At 45.5% G+C, this 27,103-nt stretch overlaps 1 protein-coding gene across 2 annotated transcripts in view; it reads left to right on the top strand.

Annotated features, from left to right (window-relative positions):
- The window catches only part of PRKCA (protein kinase C alpha), a 223,879-nt gene that overhangs the window by 150,340 nt on the left and 46,436 nt on the right, over positions 1-27,103 (top strand). The window lies entirely within an intron of this gene.

A 27,103-nucleotide genomic window follows, 5' to 3' on the forward strand; every position in this document is an offset into this window, starting at 1 on the left:
ACTTCTCTTGTCCTGTATGTTGGGTGTAATTCTCAGTATATTCTTATTCTGTATATATGGACACTACACAATACCACTTCTCTCGTCCCGTATGCTGGTGTAATTCTCAGTATATTCCCTTATTCTGTATATATGCACATTACACAGTACCACTTCTCTTGTCCTGTATGCTGGTGTAATTCTCAGTATATTCTCTTATTCTGTATATATGGACACTACACAGTACCACTTCTCTTGTCCTGTATGCTGGGTGTAATTCTCAGTATATTCTCTTATTCTGTATATATGGACACTACACAGTACCACTTCTCTCGTCCGGTATGCTGGTGTAATTCTCAGTATATTCCCTTATTCTGTATATATGGACACTACACAGTACCACTTCTCTTGTGCTGTATGCTGGTGTAATTCTCAGTATATTCTCTTATTCTGTATATAAGGACACTACACAGTACCACTTCTCTTGTCCTGTATGCTGGGCGTATTTCCCACTGTCTGATCGCTCTGCGTGGGTGCATAGATACTGAGATGTACTATGTGTATAAAAAGACAGTCGGTCAGTGATACCTTGGGTTAAAAGTGCTTCAGATTACAAGCTTTTTGACTTGAGAGCAGGCTCTCTCCCAAATGTTTGGTCTGATTTAGGCCCCCTGCACATGGGCGGAAATTCCACAGTGGGATTTCCCGCAGAATTTCCGCCCATGGACGCTGCCATAGGATTGCATTAGAAAACACAATCCTAGGCAGACAGCGGTCCGCCCTGCGCATGCGCCGGCTGGACGGCAACCATCAGAAAGCCGTAGTAGCGGGAGCAGGTGAGACCCGCACTGGTCCCTGCAAAGGCGCGGGTCGGGTCCCGCTGCAAGAATTCTCGCAGCGGAATCCTACCTAGCCGTCTGTAGGCGGGCTTAAGAGCAAAAATTTGGATTAACCCCTTAACGACCGCCCCATCGGGAAACTACGTCCTCAGCAGGTGGGCTTTAATCCTAGAGGATGTAGTTTTATGCATCCTCTTTGGATTAATGCCCACTTGCCTGAGGACGTGATAGCTCCATGCTGTCGGTGCCCGCATGTAGCCGACAGCATGGAGCTGTCATCCCAGGATGCTGGCAGTCCCCTCCGGCATTGCGATCGGCGCTATCCAATGGATAGCGCCAATCGCAAAAAAGTAAATAAAACACTGTAAAAAAGTAAAGATTCAGCTGCCCCGATGGATCGGATCCATCAGGGCAGCTGAAAATACTCACCCGCCTTCTGCACGTTGCCCCCGAAGATTCTGGTCCTCCCGGACCCGCCGGCGGTCTTCTGTGCATGCTCGCCAGACGATGACGTCATGCGCATACGCAGAAGCCCGGGAGCCCCGCCAAATTTAAAATCTCCTGGCTCCTGAAGGTATCCATTAGATAGCGGCCATCGCGAAAAAGTAAAAAAAAGTTTTAAAGTGTCAGTTTCACCTCCCCTCATGGATCCGATCCATGAGGGGAGGTGAAAATACTCACCTAAGTCCTCCCCGAGGTCCCCGTCTGTGCATGCGCGCCCAATGTCAGTCATCGGGCGCGTGCACAGAGGGGCTCGAGGCCCGGGAAATTTAAAATCCCTCTGCTCCTGGCTGCCATGTGTAGCCCGGAGCAGAGGGATGTCACTGGGCACATGATCACTGTCATCCAATGGATGACAGTGATCATGTAAAGTTTAAAAAAAAGTGTAAAAAGGTAAAACAAAAAAGTGTAAAAAGCAAAAAAAAAAAAAAAAGTTTAAAAAAAGTTAAAAAAGCTTGCGTCTCATCACCCCCCACGGATCATATCCGTGAGGGAGGATGAAATGGCGTACCTAAGGCCCGCGGATTTATCCGCGGACCTTACCCCAGCTTCTGCGCACGCCCCCGTCGCCAAAGTGGCGGACGCATGCGCAAAAGCTGTGGATTGCCAGCGTAATTTAAAATCTCCCTGCTCCTGGGTACAAAACTTAGCCAAGAGCCTGGAGATTTCACGGAGATCCGCCGTGAGCGGTTCCTGGTCTCGTGTTCGCCGTTATCCAATGGATAATGGTGATCACGTAAAAGTAAAAAAAAGGTGAAGGTTCATCTCCCCTCACCGATGCGATCGGTGAGAGGAGTTGAATCTTTTTACCGGGGGCCTCAGTATTTGCACCCGACGCGATCTTCTTCCGTGAATTTTCCCGGATTCTGAGCATGCGACCGCCGGCAAAACACCGGACACATGTGCAGGAGTCAGGGAGCCCAGGAAATTTAAAAGCTCCTTGATCCCAGCAACCAACGGTCGCCGAGAGCCTGGAGCAGTGACGGGTGGCCTCGTTGAGCGGTCCCCGGTCACGTGATAAAAAGGTAGCGATCTACCTTAGGCCGGTCTCACATGACCGGATAGGAATTACAGATTCCGCATGCGTCTGATCCGTGGTAATACGCAGATCAATCGCATTGGATTACACAATTCCGCTCACATTAGCAGGTTGGAATTGTGTAATCCACTCGCAGAAAAGAGAACGCAGCAGGTTCTATTTTACCGCGGATATCCGCAACATAGAGCCCATTGTGCTCCGTGGTCGCGGATATACCCGCAGCCCATATGCAACTACCTTGTATACGGGCTGCGGGTACCCGCGTCATCGCTAAGCGACGGTGCGGGAAATGCAAACAAAAAAAAAAGTACTGCGCATGACCGCCTGTGTGAGTAGGCAGTTATGCGCAGTACATTACGCGGCCGTACGCAGGGTCACAGCCGGGATCACAGCTGGGATCCGCTGCGGGCCTCCGCAAGCTGATTCCACCTACGGCTGCGGGAGCCCGGCGCTATTTAGACCGCTACCTGTAATACGCAATTTACAAGAAGCCCTGGGAACGCTCGCCTTCCTGCAGTACCAGGAGCAGCTTGTTGAGCGCCTTGTGTGTGAGACCGCCGCACCTCATTAAGCTTACGGAGACTCACAGAGCGCCACTTTTTACACTCCATCCCCGCCGCTGAGGTCACAAAATACCCCCAAAATCATGAGAGGAGGGGGGATACCGGTTTTATTGCCCCATGTACCCATCCCAACCAGCCTCCGTAGTTACCCGTCTTTGGAAATACTACACAGTTCACATTATTACTTTTATCTAAGATTTGGGGAACGCCGAAAAGGGCGCGGAGTGTGGGGGGGGGGGGGGGGGAGGGGGAGGGAGGATTTTTTTAAGGTGTCAATTTTTATTCCGTACAAGTGGGCAATGGGGCCTGGAATTTATTCAGTTGGGCTCTGCAATCCAATGGGTGTTCCCTGCATTGTAGGCCTTGCCATGTGTCCTGTAAGTAGATTAGGGCCACAATGGGTATGTTTTCGAACACGGGACAAACGGGGGTATCCATTTTGGGGTGAACGTCTTCATTCCTATGTACACTGTACAAAAAAAAAATGTTTTTAAATTGAAAAAATTGCAAAAAAAATGAAAATTGTAATTTTTTCCTTCTGCTTTGCTTAGATTCATTCAAATACTGTGGGGTCAAAATACACAGTACACCCCTAGATGAATGTGTTAAGGGGTCTAGTTTTTAAAGTGGGGTCATTTGTGGGGGTTCCTTATCATTTTAGACGCTCAATGTCTCTACAAGTGGGCAATGGGGCCTGGAATTTATTCCGTTGTACCCTGAAATCCAACGGGTGCTCCTTCCATTATAGGCCTGGCCATGTGTCCTTTAGGTAGATTAGGGCCACAAGGGGTATGGTTCTGAACACGGGACAAACAGGGGTATCCATTTTGGGGTGGAAGTCTTCATTCCTATGTGTGCTGTACAAAAAAACCTGTTTTTAAAATGACAGAATTAACAAAAAAATGCTTTGCTTTGCTAGAATTCATTCAAAAACTGTGGGCTCAAAATGGGCAGTACACCCCTATATAAATTCGTTAAGGGGTCTAGTTTTCAAAATGGGGTCACTTGTGGAGGTTCTCTATGGTTTTGGCCACTCAAGAGCTCTACAAAAGTGCTATGGGGCCTAAAACGCCTTCAAGCAAAATGTATGTTCTGAAAGACACCGACTACTCCTTTCATTTTAGGCCCCGTTGTGCATCTACACATAAGATTAGGGCCACAATGGGTATGTCTCTGAACACGGGAGAAACTGGGGTATCCATTTTGGGGTGTAAATCCTCATTTTCATGGGCACTATAGGAAAAAAATATGTCTTTAAAATGACATATTTGAAAAATTATGAAATTTTATTTTTTCTCCTCTAAATTTAATTAATTCCTGAAAAAACGGTAGCTCAAAATACTCATGACACCCCTCAGTGGATACATTAAGGGGTGTAGTTTTTCTAAAATGGGGTCATTTGGGGGGAATCTACTATTATGACACTCATGAGCCTTTGCAAACTTGGCTTGGTGCAGGAAAACAAAGTGTTCCTCAAAATGCTGAAAAGTAATGTTAAATTTGTACGTCATCTAAATGGTTAAAAAAGCACAAAAGTTTTTCAAGTGTGCATTCAGAATAAAGTAAACAGATGGAAATATATATCTTATCAAAAATTTGTACGGTATGTTTGGACATATTTGAGATGTTACAGTTGAAAATGTGAAAAAAAATGACTTTTTTAAAAATTTTCCCAATTTTGGCGCTTTTAATAAATATACACAAATTATATTGGTCTCTTTTTACAACCAAAATGAAGTACAACATGTGGTGAAAAAACAGTGTCCGAATCACTTGGATATGTAAAGCCTTTACGGAGTTATGCTACGTTGAACGACGCATGTCAGATTTCCATAATTTGGCTCCGTCACTAAGGCGCAAACAGGCTTTGTCACTAAGGGGTTAAGAGCCTTGCTCCCACAGAAAAAGAAACAAAATATCTATCTTGGTCCCTCGCTTCTTATAGGGATCAAGTGTAAAACGATTGTCTCTTTTTTTCTATAGAAGCACTTGCTTCTTTGGGAGGTCCCCTCTTTGGACACCCCCTTTTTTTAATAGATGAGGTTTAAGCAGTCACCACCAACAGGGTATCAAGGCACCAGATCCTTAAGATGGCAGACTGGGATTTATTAAACAAGCAGACAATACCAAACAATGCATAAAATGTAACCGGCATATATTTCCGATGCAACGCGTTTCGGGGCTGTAGCGCCCCTTTTTCAAACATTCTGTCAAACTCCTTCCTTATGTGCACAAAAACTCTTCTGCCGCACGTTACATCACTACGTAATGACGCGATCTGCTTCCACGTCTCCGTGAAAGGGGTCCTCACTTCTTGACCTTGACGCACAGTGCGTCCACGTCTAGCACCGTGAGGAAAGTGCTCGATGACGCTTAGTGCATCCATGTCACTGCGCACTATGCGTCTGCGTTCCATATTTCAATTAAGAACACAGAACTTGCGCTTCAGCCATTTTTAACACAGATGACCCAAATCTTCCTCATTTTCCTAAAGTAAAAAACAAACAAACCGGTATCAAGATTTAGAAAACATAATAAGCTACACATTTTCTAAAAACAACAATTATGTCTCATTATAGACAAAAATGAATGATAGGCGCTCGGATGATTAGAGATAACATTTCTTCCCGAGGACGCGTTTCGATCTTTCCAGATCTTGATCACCTCATTTTCATCATACACCTTCCTTCCTCATTAGATTTACACCTCTTAGTTAACCCTTAATCGTATATGAACGTGAGCATAATCATCCGAGCTCCTATCATTCATTGAGAAGCCGCTGGGATCGAGCGGCGTAGGATGAGAGGCTGTTTGTCTGCTAAGAGGAGGATACAGACAGAACATAAGACTGGGGCTGCTATAACCTGCTACTTAGGGGAGAAACTTGTTTCTTTGGATATTATGTCTCATAAAGTTTTTAAAATTCAGATTATTAATTAACTATTTAAAATCAACATATTTCATAAATACTACTTATACCTACAAAAGACAAAACATTTTTGGGGTTACTACAGTGAATATACTATTCAAATTCATGCATGATCAATCTATATCTATAAGTGGTGCGTTTTTTTAAAACCTTAGGTTGTATTGAAGCACTATTTAAATTTTTCCGAACACCTCATTAAGTCCTCCTGGTATCAAAACTGGTTTTAAATGGGGTCAGAAAAAACTTCTGGGTCCTCCTTTTGGATTCTGGTTCCAAGATCCTGCTGTTCACCGGAGACATCTGGTTAAAGCAAGGGAGTTTTGTTGGACGCACGAGTGCTGCACAGGGTCGGTTCCTGAGGTGCAGCGGTCAGTTCCCTGTATTGGGGACGGGACCGCTAGCACCAGGTGAGTCCTCTCTAGATAGATAGATAGATAATAAGGTTTTATACTCTGAGCGCTATTCCTGATAGAAATAGTTTTGTTTTTCTCAATAGGGCCGCTGCTGCTGCTGGTGGCCCCATTAAAAGCAATGGCCTGCTGGCAACCCATGCAGTGATTTTTTTGGGGAAGGGCTTTAAATATAAGCCCTTCCCTGAAAAACCATCCCTAGCTGCAGTAAAAAAAATACTCCCCTCTCCGCCGCTGCCAGGGCTCAGGCATGTCTAGCTGCCGCTTGTTCTCCCTGCATTTTTAATGCGGCGGTTAGACGTGCCCAAGCCCGGCAGACAGGTGTGTGTGTGTGTATATATAATTATATATAGATTTTCAGGGAAGGGATTATATTTAAAGCCCTTCCCCCGAAAATCACTGCGGGGGTGCTGGTGTCCTATTGCTTTCAATGGGGCAACGCCATCCCCATTGAAATCAGTGGGAGAGCTACGTGACAGATTAATAGCTTTTCCATTCATTTTAATGGGGAAAATTGATTTGACTTACGAGTGTTTTGGGTTAAGAGCTCCGTCACGGAACAAATTAAGCTCTTTACCCAAGTCACCACTGTATATATATGTGATAAAATATGATAATCCTAGACGTAGGCAGAGCAAGTAGCCCCACCTCTGCAACTGTACCTTTAGGCCTCCCTCACACAGGGCGTTTGCAGAAACGCAGCGTTTTTCAACGCTGCGTTACTGCAGATTCCGCCCCGTTTCAGCAGCGCTGGCTTACTTTATGCCAGCGTTTTGGCTGCGTTTTTAGCTCAGCTGAAAACGCAGCCAAGAATGCTGAAAAGAAAAAAAAAAAAGCAATACTCACCTAGCTGCTGCAGTCCGGGTCGCGGCTGCTGGTCTCTGCCGCTGATCTGGGCTTCCTCGGCACTAACAAGTCTATTGCCGGAGGCCAGGTTTGAGAACCCCGCCTCCGGCAATAGAGTGCTGTGATTGGTTGTTGGTGTTTGCTCGATGCCCAATCACAGCGCTTCATTGACTGTCTCAGCCAATCAGGGCTTGCCAGCGCTGATTGGCTGAAACAGTCAATGAAGGGCTGTGATTGGGCATCGATCGTGCCGACAACCAATCACAGCACTCTATTGCCGGAGGCAGGGTTCTCAAACCTGGCCTCCGGCAATAAACTTGTGAATGCAGGGGATGCCCGGATCAGTGGCAGAGACCAGCGGCCGCGATCCGGACTGCAGCGGCCTCACCCCGAAAATCGGCGAGCGGTTAGCGCTGCCGAAAACGCGGCACCAAGTGTTGCCGCGTTTTCAGCAGTGCTAAAACCGCTGCCCATTCATTTCAATGGGCGACGCAGGGCTGAAAACGCCCCCAAATAGAACTTGCATCGCTGTCAAAGCGCAGCGTTGGGAGGCGCTGCGTTTTCAGCCCTGTGTGAGCAGCCCCATTGAAATGATTGGGAGTGTTGTACAGCGTTTAGCGCTGGGCTGAACAGGCAGCGCTAAACGCTGTATAAAACGCCCTGTGTGAGGGAGGCCTAAGACACCCTGCTGTATATAACTGCTCTGTTCGTTCTGAGGGAGAAGGTCATTAGAGTTTTGGATGACCGGAGATCGTTGTCCTTTCAATGGCTGTAACCCTGATTCCATCATGTATAATTCTAAAGCCCTAACACCGGAGGTGGAGACATTTGAGGTTTGCTTGGGAATACTGACTTTAGATCTGTCGGTTTTCAGGCAGTGTGTTGCAGAGAGAGAGCGGGACAAGTAGGCAGCAGAGATCAATGATTTCCCTGCCTATCTCCCTGTCCCAGGGGCCGGAGACATGAAGTTCTGTTCATGTTACTACTCCCAGATCACTCAAAAAGTGTATTTGCTCTTTGATTGTCACACATGTTTTTTTTTCCACAGAAAAGGAGTTTGATGATGAGAGCTGGCTGATCTAATCACTGGTCTGCACCGATAACCCTGCAGATACTGCGGTCATTACTGACTCGAGCAGATAAACGCTTTTACATTAAATGGAACTTGAAACTTTCTCTCTTACACATTGTCACATAGCAGGGTAGGGCGAGGAGGAAAAGCTCTTGGCTTGTGGAGTAACTGGTACCCAACTTTCCAAGACACCGGAAAAGCGACCATGAGCCACAGCCACAACTCTACAGCAATCCGCCTGGCCCTGTGCTCCAGACAAGAGGAGAGGGGAGCGGACGATCCTTATCGATCCCGCCTCTGGTCCTCAATCACTCTGCAGTATTGCCAGCTGGCAGTCGTTAGAATACAGGCTGGTTTGTATCCAGCTTTCCCAGACTTCTGCATGCAGGCTAAGTGGAAGCTCAAATCACCACCTGATCCGTTCTAACGCACTCCAGAGCACTACAATATGCATACAGCTGCCACCACCAATTCCCTAACGGTAAATTGGAACCCGATTTATGAATTATGAATATAATCTTCAGAGAATATGGTTTCGTGTTACACAGACGAGGCTCACTAATTAATTTAAAGATAATCGGCAAGAGACGTACATATGATTATCGCAGACAGTAAAATATAGGGATTGAAGTAAGAGTGTTACCATTCTTATGTGTGGAGGCTCGCGGGTTACTATGGACCAGTCATCACGTATAGTGACCTCCAAGGGGCTGAGGCCGGGCACACGTCCGTGTGTGATTTTTTTTTTATTATTATTTTTTTTTATCTTTCAGTGGGGTAACTCCCATTCAGCTCCTTCCATCCCCCGTGGGGGTCTGTCTTACCTTGGAATGCATAATCCCTGGAATATATATTTCCTTCATAGCTCTGTGTGGGTGTGACTCACCATGAAAGTATGACAATGATGTTCCTTTCATGATTTTACGTGCGTTTTGAGCCAACACACGAGTAGTTTTGGACGCATCTGGTCCAAGATACACAATTTTCGGTTCCTGAGCATCGTGCCAATATGGGAGTCCCTGCATCTTATTCACAGTGATGCAAAATTCCACAAAATAACCTCGTCAGCGGACTGCAACATATAGATCTATCATAATTCCGAAATTACATTTTTCTTTGTCTGAAGGGCACGTTCTTTTGGTAACTTTGCCTCCAAAATTTATCAGGTCAGCAGGTTATGGTCTTCAGGTAATAGAGAACTATTGGCTCGTGAAGGGCCAATTCCTGTCCTTATCTACTAATATAAACATTTTGCTGGCTCTGGCTTCAGAGGGGCTGTATGACATCAGAGACTGCCTGGGGGAGAAGTGTAACAGCCTTTGCTGAAGTCTACTTCAAAGGTATTTCAGCACCCAGCTTTTCTGGGTACTGAAAAGCATCCAACTCCTTCACCTACAGCTACACATCACTGTTGCCACGCCACATGGGACTAAGATCCCACCTCACACACATGGCTTTAAATACAGAAAAAAAAGGCCCCATTATTGGTATCGCCACACCCATTATATGCTGTACTATAAAAAAGTATAATATTTTCCAGCATGGTAAACTTTGTAATATAAGGAGTCGTATATGCCTCAAAGTAGTACCAATAAGAACTACGAGTAGTCCTGCAGATGGCCTGATACGGCTGTGGCGAATAAAAAAATGAAAATGTCCTGGAACCTGGGACCACACAGTCTTGTTTATTATAAAACCTTTATAAACCTGGTAGAATACAGATAACATACAGATACCACGCTGTGAACACCACAAACATAATCCCCAAAAGCAATGGTGAAACCGTTCTTTTTCCAATGCCCCAGCAAAAAAAATATTAAGCTATTCAATACATTCCACGTATCCGAAATTGGTTCCTATAAAAGCTGGAACTCGTCCCACAATACAAGGTGTCGTAGAGCTAAATTGATGAAAAAATAAAGTTGTTACTTGCTCTTAGGGACAAAATTAGTTATCTTGCTAAGGGGTTTAAAATGCACTTAAACGGGTTTTCCATGCAGCACAGCTATCCGTGCCGGCCTGCCCCATAGTCTTAGCGGAAGCTGCTTCTACGACCCCTGTCTAGTGGCCGTCGCTCACTGATTTCAGGGATTGGTTTAGGCAGATGGGTGCATTGTTCATAATGATGGTGCATCCTGGTTGTAGAAGAGCCTGTAGACTGGCCCTGCGAGCGTCCTAGTCCGTAGGTCACGTTGGGCCCACAGCATCAGAGTACGCACCCCCAACAGCTTGGTTGAAGAGAATTGGGAGTCCAGATGGACAGTTTGCAATGTACTTGTTGGTGGGAGGATTATTGAGCAGTGTGGAAAATGAGCTTCCATGTATGTAGGTATATAATAGCGTATACACAGGCTCATTAAAAAAGGTCATCACTATAGATGAGCAAGTATACTCGCTAAAGGCAATTGCTCGAGGGAGCATTGCCTTTAGCGAGTATCTCCTCCGCTCGAGACTGCAGGTTCGGGTGCCGGCAGCGGGCACGGAGCTGCGTGGGAGAGCGGGGCGGCACCCGAACCTGCAGTCTCGAGCGTGGGAGATATTCGCTAAAGGCAATGTTCGCTCGAGCAATTGCCTTTAGCGAGTATACTCGCTCATTTCTAGTCATCACCCATACCCCAACCGACAAAGACATTGCAAGCTGTTCAGCCTTTATTTATAGTGGATTCACTGGCCTCGCTCACATCTGCTTCAGAGGTCCCACTGCAGACCTCAACCAAATTTACCAGAAAAAAATTGTGCAGCATGGTAAAATGCTGGACATCCTGATGACCACCTAATGGCCCTCTTTATAGTCACTGCAGTCCAGCAGGCGTCGTCGCAGGCCTCCAGGTGGTCACCAATGCCCCTAAAACTTTAACAGTGGCATCAAGAATTTTCAGTGTTGTCAGTTTGTAACTGTCCCCATCGTGCCTGACTGCTGAAATGAAGGAAGTCTCCTGCATCTAGCGGGTGTGCCTCATACTAGGCATGTCCGTTAGATCGCCCAATCCAAAATGATCATGCTCTCCAGCACCCAATAAAAGCTGAGATATATAAATAAATACAGATACACACACACACATATATATACTACCGTTCAAAAGTTTGGGGTCACCCAAACAATTTTGTGTTTTCCATGAAAAGTCACACTTATTCACCACCATGCGTTGTGAAATGAATAGAAAATAGAGTCAAGACATTGACAAGGTTAGAAATAATGATTTGTATTTGAAATAACATTGTTTTTACATCAAACTTTGCTTTCGTCAAAGAATCCTCCTTTTGCAGCAATTACAGCATTGCACACCTTTGACATTCTAGCTGTTAATTTGTTGAGGTAAGCTTGTGAAATTGCACCCCACGCTTCTAGAAGCATCTCCCACAAGTTGGATTGGTTGGATGGGCACTTCTGGCGTACCATACGGTCAAGCTGCTCCCACAACAGCTCAATGGGGTTCAGATCTGGTGACTGCGCTGGCCACTCCATTACCGATAGAATACCAGCTGCCTGCTTCTGCTGTAAATAGTTCTTGCACAATTTGGAGGTGTGTTTAGGGTCATTGTCCTGTTGTAGGATGAAATTGGTTCCAATCAAGCGCTGTCCACTGGGTATGGCATGGCGTTGCAAAATGGAGTGATAGCCTTCCTTATTCAGAATCCCTTTTACCCTGTACAAATCTCCCACCTTACCAGCACCAAAGCAACCCCAGACCATCACATTACCTCCACCATGCTTAACAGATGGCGTCAGGCATTCTTCCAGCATCTTTTCATTTGTTCTGCGTCTCACAAACGTTCTTCTTTGTGATTCAAACACCTCAAACTTGGATTCATCCGTCCACAACACTTTTTTCCAGTCTTCCTCTGTCCAATGTCTGTGTTCTTTTGCCCATCTTAATCTTTTTCTTTTATTGGCCAGTCTCAGATATGGCTTTTTCTTTGCCACTCTGCCCTGAAGCCCAAAATCCCGCAGCCGCCTCTTCACTGTAGATGTTGACACTGGTGTTTTGCGGGTACTATTTAATGAAGATGCCAGTTGGGTACCTGTGAGGCGTCTGTTTCTCAAACTAGAGACTCTAATGTGCTTATCTTCTTGCTTAGTTGTGCAACGCGGCCTCCCACTTCTTTTTCTACTCTGGTTAGAGCCTGTTTGTGCTGTCCTCTGAAGGGAGTAGTACACACCGTTGTAGGAAATCTTCAATTTCTTAGCAATTTCTCGCATGGAATAGCCTTCATTTCTAAGAACAAGAATAGACTGTCGAGTTTCAGATGAAAGTTCTCTTTTTCTGGCCATTTTGAGCGTTTAATTGACCCCACAAATGTGATGCTCCAGAAACTCAATCTGCTCACAGGAAGGTCAGTTTTGTAGCTTCTGTAACGAGCTAGACTGTTTTCAGATGTGTGAACATGATTGCACAAGGGTTTTCTAATCATCAATTAGCCTTCTGAGCCAATGAGCAAACACATTGTACCATTAGAACACTGGAGTGATAGTTGCACAAAAAAACAGGCATTTGCAGCTAGAATAGTCATTTACCACATTAGCAATGTATAGAGTGCATTTGTTTAAAGTTAGGACTAGTTTAAAGTTATCTTCATTGAAAAGTACAGTGCTTTTCCTTCAAAAATAAGGACATTTCAATGTGACCCCAAACTTTTGAACGGTAGTGTATATATAGACACACACACACACACACACACACGCAGTAAGAAATGGGGGCTTAGACTTTTCTAATTAAAAAAGAAAAATGGTACGAAATGTTGCAACCAGAGGAATATTTTTTGCTTTTGAAGTGTAAGATATGGGACTACAACACAATGAAAACCATCCATTGTGGTATGGGGACAGAATAATGTTTACTGTATGACGGCTCAGTGATTTGTCATGTTGGGAAAACCTATAGACACGGGTCAGTTTGTGCTCCTTGTACATGTTCCTATAGACACGGGTCAGTTTGTGCTCCTTGTACATGTTCCTATAGACACGGTTCAGTTTGTGCTCCTTGTACATGTTCATATAGACACGGGTCAGTTTGTGCTCCTTGTACATGTTCCTATAGACGCGGGTCAGTTTGTGCTCCTTGTACATGTTCATATAGACACGGGTCAGTTTGTGCTCCTTGGACATGTTCCTATAGACACGGGTCAGTTTGTGCTCCTTGTACATGTTCCCATAGACAGGAGTCAGTTTGTGCTCCTTGTACATGTTCCTATAGACACGGGTCAGTTTGTGCTCCTTGTACATGTTCCTATAGACGCGGGTCAGTTTGTGCTCCTTGTACATGTTCCTATAGACGCGGGTCAGTTTGTGCTCCTTGTACATGTTCCTATAGACGCGGGTCAGTTTGTGCTCCTTGTACATGCTCCTATAGGCACGGGTCAGTTTGTGCTCCTTGGACATGTTCCTATAGACACGGGTCAGTTTGTGCTCCTTGGACATGTTCCTATAGACACGGGTCAGTTTGTGCTCCTTGGACATGTTCCTATAGACACGGGTCAGTTTGTGCTCCTTGGACATGTTCCTATAGACGCGGGTCAGTTTGTGCTCCTTGTACATGCTCCTATAGACGCGGGTCAGTTTGTGCTCTTTGTACATGTTCCTATAGACGCGGGTCAGTTTGTGCTCCTTGGACATGTTCCTATAGACGCGGGTCAGTTTGTGCTCCTTGGACATGTTCCTATAGACGCGGGTCAGTTTGTGCTCCTTGGACATGTTCCTATAGACACGGGTCAGTTTGTGCTCCTTGGACATGTTCCTACAGACACGGGTCAGTTTGTGCTCCTTGGACATGTTCCTACAGACACGGGTCAGTTTGTGCTCCTTGGACATGTTCCTATAGACACGGGTCAGTTTGTGCTCCTTGGACATGTTCCTATAGACACGGGTCAGTTTGTGCTCCTTGGACATGTTCCTATAGACACGGGTCAGTTTGTGCTCCTTGGACATGTTCCTATAGACACGGGTCAGTTTGTGCTCCTTGGACATGCTCCTATAGACGCGGGTCAGTTTGTGCTCCTTGGACATGCTCCTATAGACGCGGGTCAGTTTGTGCTCCTTGGACATGCTCCTATAGACGCGGGTCAGTTTGTGCTCCTTGGACATGTTCCTATAGACGCGGGTCAGTTTGTGCTCCTTGGACATGTTCCTATAGACACGGGTCAGTTTGTGCTCCTTGGACATGCTCCTATAGACGCGGGTCAGTTTGTGCTCCTTGGACATGTTCCTATAGACGCGGGTCAGTTTGTGCTCCTTGGACATGCTCCTATAGACGCGGGTCAGTTTGTGCTCCTTGGACATGTTCCTATAGACGCGGGTCAGTTTGTGCTCCTTGGACATGTTCCTATAGACGCGGGTCAGTTTGTGCTCCTTGGACATGTTCCTATAGACACGGGTCAGTTTGTGCTCCTTGGACATGTTCCTATAGACGCGGGTCAGTTTGTGCTCCTTGGACATGCTCCTATAGACGCGGGTCAGTTTGTGCTCCTTGTACATGCTCCTATAGACATAGTAACATAGTAACATAGTATGTAAGGCCGAATGAAGACATTGTCCATCTAGTCCAGCCTGTCTATCCTACTGTGTTGATCCAGAGGAAGGCAAAAAACCCCAAGGCCAGAAGTCAATTAGCCCTTTTGGGGGAAAAATTCCTTCCCGACTCCCTAATGGCAATCAGATTGTTCCCTGGATCAACCCCTAATAGTTCCTACCTGCCTATATACCAGGATTGACACTTAACCTAATATTTATATCCTGTAATATCCTTCTCCAGAAAGACATCAAGTCCCCTTTTAAACTCCTCTATGGATTTTGCCATCACCACTTCCTCCGGTAGAGAGTTCCACAGTCTAACTGCTCTTACAGTAAAGAACCCCTTTCTGTTTTGGTGATGAAACCTACTTTCCTCTAATCGTAGCGGATGTCCTCTTGTTACCGTCGTGGTCCTGGGTGTAAACAGATCGCGGGAGAGATCCATGTGTTGTCCCCTCATGTACTTATACATGGTTATTTGGTCGCCTCTTAACCTTCTTTTTTCTAGAGTAAATAGTCCCAATTTGGATAGCCTCTCTGGGTATTCCAGTCCCGTCATTCCATGTATTAGTTTAGTCGCTCTTCTTTGAATCCCCTCAAGCACTGTGACATCTTTCCTGAGCACCGGTGTCCAGAATTGTACGCAGTATTCCATGTGAGGCCTGACAAGTGCCTTATATAATGGAAGGATAATGTTCTCGTCCTTCGCCCCTATACCTCTTTTGATGCACCCCAAGACTTTATTTGCCTTTGCAGCGGCTGACTGGCATTGGTTACTCCAGTTTAGTCTATTATCCACTAATACCCCCAGATCCTTTTCCATATCACTTTTCCCTAGTGGTACCCCATTAAGTGAATATTGGTGACATCCGTTCCTCCTGCCCATGTGCATAGTCTTACATTTTTCAACATTGAACTTCATTTGCCATTTTTCTGCCCAAGCCCCCAGCTTATCCAGGTCAGTTTGTAGCCGCACATTGTCTTCCGTTGCATTAATTATATTGTATAATTTTGTGTCATCTGCAAATATTGATATTTTGCTGTGCAGCCCCTCTATCAGGTCATTGATAAATATGTTGAACAGAGTGGGGCCTAATACTGAACCCTGTGGCACCCCGCTAGCGACTGTGGTCGAATCAGAGTACAAACCATTTATTACCACCCTCTGCTTTCTATCGTTGAGCCAATTTTTTACCCACTTACACACGTTTTCGCCCAGTCCGAGCTGCCTCATTTTGTATATTAGCCTATTATGTGGCACGGTGTCAAAGGCTTTAGAGAAGTCCAGATATACGAGATCAATAGATTCTCCCCAGTCCAGCCTAGAGCTTACTTCATCGTAGAAACTGATCAGATTTGTCTGACATGAGCGACCCTTCATGAATCCATGCTGGTGAGGAGTTATTCCCTTAATCTCCTTGAGGTACTCATCGATGGCGTCTCTCAGAATCCCCTCGAAAATTTTTCCCGTTACTGAAGTGAGACTTACTGGCCTGTAGTTACCAGGCTCACTTTTGCTCCCTTTTTTGTAAATTGGAACCACGTTGGCAATGCGCCAGTCCAATGGTACTACTCCGGTCTTGATAGTGTCTAGAAATATTAGGTATAGCGGCCTAGCTATCTCGTCACTTAGTTCCTTTAGTATCCTTGGGTGTAATCCATCTGGGCCCGGTGATTTATCAATTTTAGTTTTCTTTAGACGCTTCCGCACCTCCTCCTGCGTTAGGTATGAGATATTTTGTGAGGGGTTCGTTTTATTCCCCTGCATCTCGTGTGGCATTTCCTTTTCTTTGGTGAACACACTTGAGAAGAACACACTAGACGCGGGTCAGTTTGTGCTCCTTGGACATGTTCCTATAGACGCGGGTCAGTTTGTGCTCCTTGTACATGTTCCTATAGACACGGGTCAGTTTGTGCTCCTTGGACATGCTCCTATAGACGCGGGTCAGTTTGTGCTCCTTGTACATGCTCCTATAGACGCGGGTCAGTTTGTGCTCCTTGGACATGTTCCTATAGACGCGGGTCAGTTTGTGCTCCTTGTACATGCTCCTATAGACGCGGGTCAGTTTGTGCTCCTTGGACATGTTCCTATAGACGCGGGTCAGTTTGTGCTCCTTGGACATGTTCCTATAGACGCGGGTCAGTTTGTGCTCCTTGGACATGTTCCTATAGACGCGGGTCAGTTTGTGCTCCTTGGACATGTTCCTATAGACGCGGGTCAGTTTGTGCTCCTTGGACATGTTCCTATAGACGCGGGTCAGTTTGTGCTCCTTGGACATGTTCCTATAGACGCGGGTCAGTTTGTGCTCCTTGGACATGCTCCTATAGACGCGGGTCAGTTTGTGCTCCTTGTACATGTTCCTATAGACACGGGTCAGTTTGTGCTCTTTGTACATGTTCCTATAGACACGGGTCAGTTTGTGCTCTTTGTACATGTTCCTATAGACACGGGTCACTTTGTGCTCCTTGTACATGTTCCTATAGACGCGGGTCAGTTTGTGCTCCTTGTACATGCTCCTATAGACACGAGTCAGTTTGTGCTCCTTGTACATGCTCCTATAGACGCGGGTCAGTTTGTGCTCCTTGGACATGTTCCTATAGACGCGGGTCAGTTTGTGCTCCTTGGACATGTTCCTATAGACGCGGGTCAGTTTGTGCTCCTTGTACATGCTCCTATAGACACGGGTCAGTTTGTGCTCCTTGTACATGTTCCTATAGACACGGGTCAGTTTGTGCTCCTTGGACATGTTCCTATAGACGCGGGTCAGTTTGTGCTCCTTGTACATGCTCCTATAGACACGGGTCAGTTTGTGCTCCTTGGACATGTTCCTATAGACACGGGTCAGTTTGTGCTCCTTGTACATGCTCCTATAGACGCGGGTCAGTTTGTGCTCCTTGTACATGCTCCTATAGACGCGGGTCAGTTTGTGCTCCTTGTACATGCTCCTATAGACACGGGTCAGTTTGTGCTCCTTGGACATGTTCCTATAGACGCGGGTCAGTTTGTGCTCCTTGTACATGCTCCTATAGACGCGGGTCAGTTTGTGCTCCTTGTACATGCTCCTATAGACGCGGGTCACTTTGTGCTCCTTGTACATGTTCCTATAGACGCGGGTCAGTTTGTGCTCCTTGTACATGCTCCTATAGACACGAGTCAGTTTGTGCTCCTTGTACATGCTCCTATAGACGCGGGTCAGTTTGTGCTCCTTGGACATGTTCCTATAGACACGGGTCAGTTTGTGCTCCTTGGACATGTTCCTATAGACACGGGTCAGTTTGTGCTCCTTGTACATGCTCCTATAGACACGGGTCAGTTTGTGCTCCTTGGACATGTTCCTATAGACACGGGTCAGTTTGTGCTCCTTGTACATGCTCCTATAGACACGGGTCAGTTTGTGCTCCTTGTACATGCTCCTATAGACACGGGTCAGTTTGTGCTCCTTGGACATGTTCCTATAGACGCGGGTCAGTTTGTGCTCCTTGTACATGCTCCTATAGACGCGGGTCAGTTTGTGCTCCTTGTACATGTTCCTATAGACACGGGTCAGTTTGTGCTCCTTGTACATGTTCCTATAGACGCGGGTCAGTTTGTGCTCCTTGTACATGCTCCTATAGACACGAGTCAGTTTGTGCTCCTTGTACATGCTCCTATAGACACGGGTCAGTTTGTGCTCCTTGGACATGTTCCTATAGACGCGGGTCAGTTGGTGCTCCTTGTACATGCTCCTATAGACGCGGGTCAGTTTGTGCTCCTTGGACATGTTCCTATAGACGCGGGTCAGTTTGTGCTCCTTGGACATGTTCCTATAGACGCGGGTCAGTTTGTGCTCCTTGTACATGTTCCTATAGACACGGGTCACTTTGTGCTCCTTGGACACGTCCGATGAATGTGCTCCCACCTTCCTGATATCGTTTAACCAGCAGGTAACCTTCGGTTGTACTGATCTGAATAACAGGTTGAATCCTTTTACCAGATGCATTATATACGGTATACAGTGCCAGATATTCCCCTGGTGGCAACATTTAGTACTATTTTTATTTATTTTTTTTACCTTTTGTGAAATCTACAACTCATACTCTCAGGGTATACACCAACTTTTATTGGGTTCTGCCCCATAGTTTTTTCGCTAGACACATTTGAAGAGCTCTAGTTTAATTCTGACTACCCTGTATTTATATCCAGGGCACCAGCTCTCTAGTCCTGTATGGTGGGTGTATTTCTGAGCTTCTGCTCCTATTTTGTATATATGGATCCTACACAGCGCCACTTCTGTTATATGGACTGAGCAGCCCGCCCCCCTCAGTATAAGGAGGGGGTGTGAGGGGTTACCTTCACCTGTGCGGTGGCTCCTCCATATAGCAGTCTGGCTGTCTGCATGTTGAGGGATGTGGTGCTTCTACCTGCCCTCTTGGGTTAGTACATTGGTAAATATAGCATTTTTTGTGTAATTTGTTTATTTTTTGTAACTTCTCCCTGCAGATTGCCACTTCTTTCATCTTGTACACAAAGTGTTAAGTAATTCTTGTCCTCTCCTTGGATCTCGGACTCTTTGGGTCATTCATCTGCATCTTAATTGCTTCTAATTGCAGTTGCACCATTTGAGCATGAAAATAATTACTGTGAAATGAGAACTAGAAAAGCAGTAATCAGTCCAAGGCAACATGCCTGCAGCAATCAGGAGGTCACATGACCTAATTCTGCGCAGTGTCTCCTCGCCATCCTCGGCTAGAAGTTTTTATGTCAAAACTTTATCATTACTAGAGCACAGAAGTGGAACAGCACTCAGTATAGTACCTCCCGCTCTGCCACTAGTGGGTGTTCTCAGGTTCTCCTTGTACTTCATTGCTCCGATAGTTCCCGTAACTTCTGGTTTGAGCAGAGATTCCCTGCTATATGGCATCAAGCACATTTCGAGGGACACTCCTTGTCAAAAACAAATCAAGTAGAAATTGTAACTGAGCCTCTAGATCATGCAAACCCGTAGGATGTGGAAGTTGGCGTCCCAGATGATCCCATACATGTTCTTTTGGTGATAATTGTGGTAATCGGGGGGGGGGGGGGGGGTTACAGGAATGTCCCCACAACATTGTCACACTTCCGTGGCTGTCTGGTCACCAGATTTATCACAAATGGAACATTAATGGGACCATCTTGGACTCCAACTTCCTCGGCCTATGGGTTGACACAATCTAGAGCCTCAGTTACAGCAATTGTGATGCAATATGCCACAGGATACCAATATTGAACCCACATGTCTCCATGCCCACCTTATCACACCTTGCATCCAAGCATAAGGTGGCCTAACAGTGTACTGGAGCCTTTATGCCCGCTGGTATCGCATCTTGTATCCAAGCTAGAGGTGGTGCAAGAGGGTACTACAGCCTCCATACTTCCCTATCACATCTTATATCCAAGCATAAGGCGGCCCAACAGGGTACTAGAGCCTCCATGCCTGCCCCGTATCACATCTTGTATCCAAGCATAAGGCAGCCCAACTGGGTACTAAAGCCTCCATGCCCGCCTGTATCACATCTTCTATCCAAGCAAAAAGCGGTCCAACAGGGTACTAGAGCCTCCATACCCATCTGTATCACATCTTGTATCCAAGCAAGAGGCAGTCAAACAGGGTACTAGAGCCTCTATGCACTCCGTATCACATCTTGTATCCAAGCTAGAGGCCGTACAACAGGGTACTAGAGCCTCCATGCCCTCCCGTATCACATCTTGTATCCAAGCTAGAGGCGGTACAACAGGGTACTAGAGCCTCCATGCCCCTCGTATCACATCTTGTATCCAAGGTAGAGGTGGTACAACAGGGTACTAGAGCCTCCAGGCCCGCCTGTATCACATCTTGTATTCAAGCTAGAGGTGGTACAACAGGGTACCAGTGTCTCCGTGCCCACCTCTATCGCATCTTGTATCAAAGTTAGATGCGGTACAAGATGGTACTAGAGTGTGTCTGTGCCCACCTGTATCATATCTTGGAACCAAGCCAATCACTTTGGGCTCATGCCCACTAGCGATGCGGAATACGCCTGGGATTGAAAACAAAAAAATGCCAGCAAGTGATCGCAGATTTCCGCAGTCTCCATTCCTTTATCAATGGAATCGCGCTTCAGAAATCCGCGGTAAAATATACCATGCTGCAATTTGTTTTCCCGCTCTAGAAATCCACGTTTGCGTTGGCAGGCAGAAAGCTATTAGCTTTAATAGAACCTCGCCACTGCGGAATTCACATGCGGATTTCCACTGCGGGAAACGTGATGAAAATCCGTCTGTGGGCATTCACCCTTACTTATATCAGCATTACAATCACAGAGAGAGCTCCATTCCATCCCGCCAACTCCTTCCAGGTGTCTGATTATTACAATGGCTGTATATTTAACAAGTACTTATTGTACAGTTCCTTATAGTTATGACAAACCTTCACCCCATTACTGTTTATAGGACCAGGATGCCCCAAAGAGTAAACCCCATGCATGGGAGAATAATTTAGCTCAAGTCTTGGCCTGTTTTTCTACCTGGGCTTTTTTTTAGGAAGAGGGAGTTTGGTAGACGATACAGGACATTTGGGGGTGGGAGGGGGGATCTACTAATGCAGTGTGGTCCTTTGTGATACAACTAATATGACCTGCCCCAACTGGTGTCTCCGTACCGCTGTTCCTTCTGTATACTGGATGAGCACCTTGTGAGCGTCCAACATGCTTTAGAGTTTCTCCACTTTCATTAAAAACTGCTTTACATTTTCCCAGGAGTCTTGACCTTGTGGACACACCAGTAAACCCTTATATATACACCCGCTCCCATAATATACCACTATCTGGATGACTGACCTATAATATAAGGGTTTCCGAAGTTCTTCATAAAGCAGTGAAATTGACCTAATTATTTATCCGATCAGAAAAGCATCAGCGGGGCGTCAGCCCATTCCTCAGAAGCATCCCTCCATTGTGCTGCAGAGAAATGCTGTACATGGCTATGGGAAGCAGGGAGTAACTAATGCACATTTAACTCCACAAAGAAGCATCTCCCCTCTTTACTGCTGGCCAACGCTCGGATGTATCCCGTGCACAATGCAGTATATACTCCCGTCCTGCCGCTCGGTCCCGGTGGTTACACGTGGCTTACAATAAACTAGTTTGGAGGAATATGGACGGCTGCGAGTATATATTCAAGTGCTTTATTAGAGAATTGCGCTCACGACACAAAGGACGACGCCTTACGATTCAGTCGGATCTTGTTCACCTCTAACAAAAACGTCATCTCCTGTTCATTTAAATACTAAAAACTAATTAAAAACAAATGTTTCATTAACCCCTTAAGAATGTAACTAATTGTGTGCTAATTCTTTCCTTATAGAAGCATCACAAATGCATCGGTTATACAGTACTATGTATTATACTCCGTGAGACAAATAGGATTTAGGCCGCCTGCAGACGAGCGGGTCGGATCCGGCAGCGAGAAATCTCGCCGCGCGATCCGACCCCAGAGCCTGCAGGGACGAGCGCGTACTCACCCGCGCCTGGCGGCCCCGGCTCTTTGATGTGCCGGCTGCCGCGCAGCCGGCGCATGCGCAGACCGTAGCCGGCGGCCAGGTGAGTGCGTGCCCCGCAGAAAATTAGAACATGCCGCGGTTTGTTTGCCGCGCGAGATTTCGCGCGGCCAAACCGCGGCAGTCTGCATGGGAGTGCGTATTGTAATGCACTCCTATGCAGACTTTCAGCGGCGGAAATCCCGCGGCGGGATTTCCGCTCGTCTGCAGGCGGCCTTACTGGTTATTTTTTGTATATATGAACCACAACGCGTCGTCCTTTGTGTCGTGAGCGCAATTCTCTAATAAAGCAGTTGTAATATATACTGGCAGCCGTCCATATTCCTCCAAACAAGGTTATTGTAAGCAATGAGCAGTCTGTAACCCAGAGTTCTGTTGAAGCTCCGGCCATCGCTCTACTTCTGCATGTAACAGACCACTGAGTACGTTTATGATTTACCGCACCATTGTGCAAGTAATTTACTCCTATTCCTGAGCTACGGTTGGGATTGCACCATAGTGGCATGTGCTAAAAGATATGATAGGACAAGGTGAAGTGTTTCTGTGAGCCCTTCGAGGTTGTAACAGAGTCATGAACTGTAGAACACGGAGCACTTGAGGTGGCGAGGAAGCCTTGAACCTGAGGTATGAAGAGGAGCTGTCCGTTCCCTCCATAGCCATGTCAGAATAATGGCTCGTCCAACTAATCCGTTCAGAAACATGGCGGCAAACATATGCCAAGTTATAGTCTTGCAAACAAGGACGATCTAGGCTCTAATGACCGGCTAACTTTTTTTTTTTTTGCATTCGCAACATTGTAATTTTTCTGTTGAAATGGCTATCTGAGGGTGGGGCAAGTTTTTTATTTTTTTTTATAGCATCATTTTGGGGTACATATAATATATTGTAGAAGTTTTACTAATTTTTGAGGGGAATTGGATTGCAGAAAAGAAAAAAAAAAAGATTTCACCATTGTTCTTGGGATTTATTTTTGACCGCATTCAGCGTGCAGAATAATGTGATAACCTGGGTCAGTGCGTTTCTGGTCATGGCAATGCAAAAAAAAGCACATGCACAAAAAATTGCTATTTTTATACACTAAATACACTTTTAAAAAAACGAGCTTTTGTGTGGCCACATTCCAGGAGCCACGGCGTTCTGGCGCTGTATTTATCGAATGAGCTTGGTTCCATTGGTATAGATTTGGAGTATGCAGCAGTCTAGTAGCGAAGCTGTTAAGTTAAAATCTCACTTTTTGGTTAAAGTGTTTTTACTGGGCAGGCACACTATTGGATGAACCCTCTTTACTGCATTTCACACCTCGCCATCAGGCTCCAGCATGTCATTAACCCCTTCACTTCCACCATCTGTACCCATACGTCCTACGTGTTGATGCATCACTAGGATGTATATATATAGGAGTCCTCCACACTGCTGGCACATCTCATTGTATAACATCCTGCCAGTAAAAAGATTGGGCCGGCACTTTGTTAGTTCTACCCATATGAAGTAACTGGGGTTATAATGATGAGATCTTATCAAAACCATCAGCCCTGGCCCTACATGGAGAAGGTTTAACCTCTCACAAGGAATAATCTGCCCCCTTGGGGTCTTCTCCACTAAATCAGTGGTCCTCGGAGCCGAGTCATCAATACCTACAACTGTAGCGTTAGTCGTCTTTAGTGGTAAGCTCTGTGGGACAAGAATCTAGTCTGAGACCAAGAACTTTAGGAATGCAAGTAATGCAGGATGTTTCAATCTGTCGTACACGTCGGGATGTGCGGCTGCACGTTCCTCTGGGGTTGGTCACTGCCCATACAACATGAGGAACCGCACAAGATTAGATGCTTACATTGTTTCATTAAATCCAGAAGAGAATTGTAGATCGCCGTTGTGCAGAAACTCTGGTTTGTGTGCAACCTTTCCAGTAAGATTACCCTTCATCAGGGTTCCGACACACACATACAGTTAGGGCCAGAAATATTTGGACAGTGACACAAGTTTTGTTATTTTAGCTGTTTACAAAAACATGTTCAGAAATACAATTATATATATAATATGGGCTGAAAGTGCACACTCCCAGCTGCAATATGAGAGTTTCCACATCCAAATCGGAGAAAGGGTTTAGGAATCATAGCTCTGTAATGCATAGCCTCCTCTTTTTCAAGGGACCAAAAGTAATTGGACAATGGACTCTAAGGGCTGCAATTAACTCAGAAGGCGTCTCCCTCGTTAACCTGTAATCAATTAAGTAGTTAAAAGGTCTGGGGTTGATTCCAGGTGTGTGGTTTTGGATTTGGAAGCTGTTGCTGTGACCAGACAACATGCGGTCAAAGGAACTCTCAATTGAGGTGAAGCAGAACATCCTGAGGCTGAAAAAAAAGAAAAAATCCATCAGAGAGATAGCAGACATGCTTGGAGTAGCAAAATCAACAGTCGGGTACATTCTGAGAAAAAAGGAATTCACTGGTGAGCTTGGGAACTCAAAAAGGCCTGGGCGTCCACGGAAGACAACGGTGGTGGATGATCGCCGCATACTTTCTTTGGTGAAGAAGAACCCGTTCACAACATCAACTGAAGTCCAGAACACTCTCAGGGAAGTAGGTGTATCTGTCTCTAAGTCAACAGTAAAGAGAAGACTCCATGAAAGTAAATACAAAGGGTTCACATCTAGATGCAAACCATTCATCAATTCCAAAAATAGACAGGCCAGAGTTAAATTTGCCGAAAAACACCTCAAGAAGCCAGCCCAGTTCTGGAAAAGTATTCTATGGACAGATGAGACAAAGATCAACCTGTACCAGAATGATGGGAAGAAAAAAGTTTGGAGAAGAAAGGGAACGGCACATGATCCAAGGCACACCACATCCTCTGTAAAACATGGTGGAGGCAACGTGATGGCATGGGCATGCATGGCTTTCAATGGCACTGGGTCACTTGTGTTTATTGATGACATAACAGCAGACAAGAGTAGCCGGATGAATTCTGAAGTGTACCGGAATATACTTTCAGCCCAGATTCAGCCAAATGCTGCAAAGTTGATCAGACGGCGCTTCACAGTACAGATGGACAATGACCCCAAGCATACAGCCAAAGCTACCCAGGAGTTCATGAGTGCAAAAAAGTGGAACATTCTGCAATGGCCAAGTCAATCACCAGATCTTAACCCAATTGAGCATGCATTTCACTTGCTCAAATCCAGACTTCAGACGGAAAGACCCACAAACAAGCAAGACCTGAAGGCTGCGGCTGTAAAGGCCTGGCAAAACATTAAGAAGGAGGAAACCCAGCGTTTGGTGATGTCCGTGGGTTCCAGACTTAAGGCAGTGATTGCCTCCAAAGGATTCGCAACAAAATATTGAAAAAAAAATATTTTGTTTGGGTTATGTTTATTTGTCCAATTACTTTTGAGCTCCTAAAATGTGGAGTGTTTGTAAAGAAATGTGTACAATTCCTACATTTTCTATCAGATATTTTTGTTCAACCCTTTCAATTAAACGTTACAATCTGCACTTGAATTCTGCTGTAGAGGCTTCATTTCAAATCCAATGCGGTGGCATGCAGAGCCGAACTCGCGAAAATTGTGTTACTGTCCAAATATTTCTGGCCCTAACTGTATGCGCAAGTACATTGCCACAGCGTATTTGTGCCTGAACGAGGTCTGAAGAGGAACATAAGCTGTATGTTGGGTGTCCGCGCAGATTACTGTAACTTCTGCGCACGCAGGGCCAGTTCACACGCGCTCAGCGCACCCTTTCTGTGGAATTCAATGGCCCTAAGCCTAATAAGTCCATCTGTCTTCTGTTTTCTGCGTTTTGCGCAGTATCACACCCTTCCCTTCGTGTATTTTTAAACCTCCTATAGACTTCTATAGCACTTTTGCTGCGCAAAACGTAGTAAAATATGGCAGGTCTTTAATTTTTTGCAAGAAATGCAAACACAGAAAATTAAAGCAGGTCCTATTTCCTTGTGCGATTCTGAGAGAAATCTATTGAAATCAATGGGTTCTATTCTCTGTTTAGCGCTTGCAGATTCTGCATGCGCAAAAACAGCCGTGTGACCCTCAGGCATAGGATGTTGTTGGTAATGGATGACAAAGGCCTGGCCAAGGCTGAACTGTAGTGAAGGAAACCTGTCTGTAAACCCATCTGTGCTCCTAGTGGAATCTGTCACCGCTGCAGTAACTTCTACTGGAACCATTCTTGGCAGCCAAAGAGCTAATCGCCACCATCTCCTCAGTAATGGCAGGACGGGGTGTAGAGCCGCAGTTATTCCAGCTCTTATAATGACGCCAGCTTATTCCACAGCACTTCTCACGTCAGAGGGCACATGTACAGACCAAATCAGAAATCACAAAGGAACAACCAGCGTGAAGGCTTTGCTCCCAAGAGCTTGCAATCTATGAGGCAGTAGGGGTAACGGGAGATAAAACTGCTTGTTCTGTACAGCGGTCGGCCATCTTTTTTAAAATAGGGTAGTATACATAAAGCTACAAGAGTCGGTCACCTCCTGGTATCTGTATGTAGAGATATCAAGAGCCTTGGAGTGCATGGAATGTGGGGAATACAGTTGGATGAATGGAGAAGGATGTGATGGGCTTCCCTAAAGAGATTTGTTGTTAGAGCGCTCCTAAAGCTGTTGATACTGGGAATCAACCTGATTGTCTGGATTTTACATTTCAGAGAACCGGTTTCATTATTGGTTTTATATATATATATATATATATATATATATATATATATATATATATATATATATATATATATATATACGCACACACATATACACATATATATATATATATATATATATATATATATATATATATATACGCACACACATATACACACACCTCCCCATTGGGAAGCATTCTATATGTTCTAGG

This window comes from Eleutherodactylus coqui, chromosome 13 (genome assembly GCF_035609145.1).
Source record: "Eleutherodactylus coqui strain aEleCoq1 chromosome 13, aEleCoq1.hap1, whole genome shotgun sequence".
NCBI classification, from domain to species: Eukaryota; Metazoa; Chordata; class Amphibia; order Anura; family Eleutherodactylidae; genus Eleutherodactylus; species Eleutherodactylus coqui.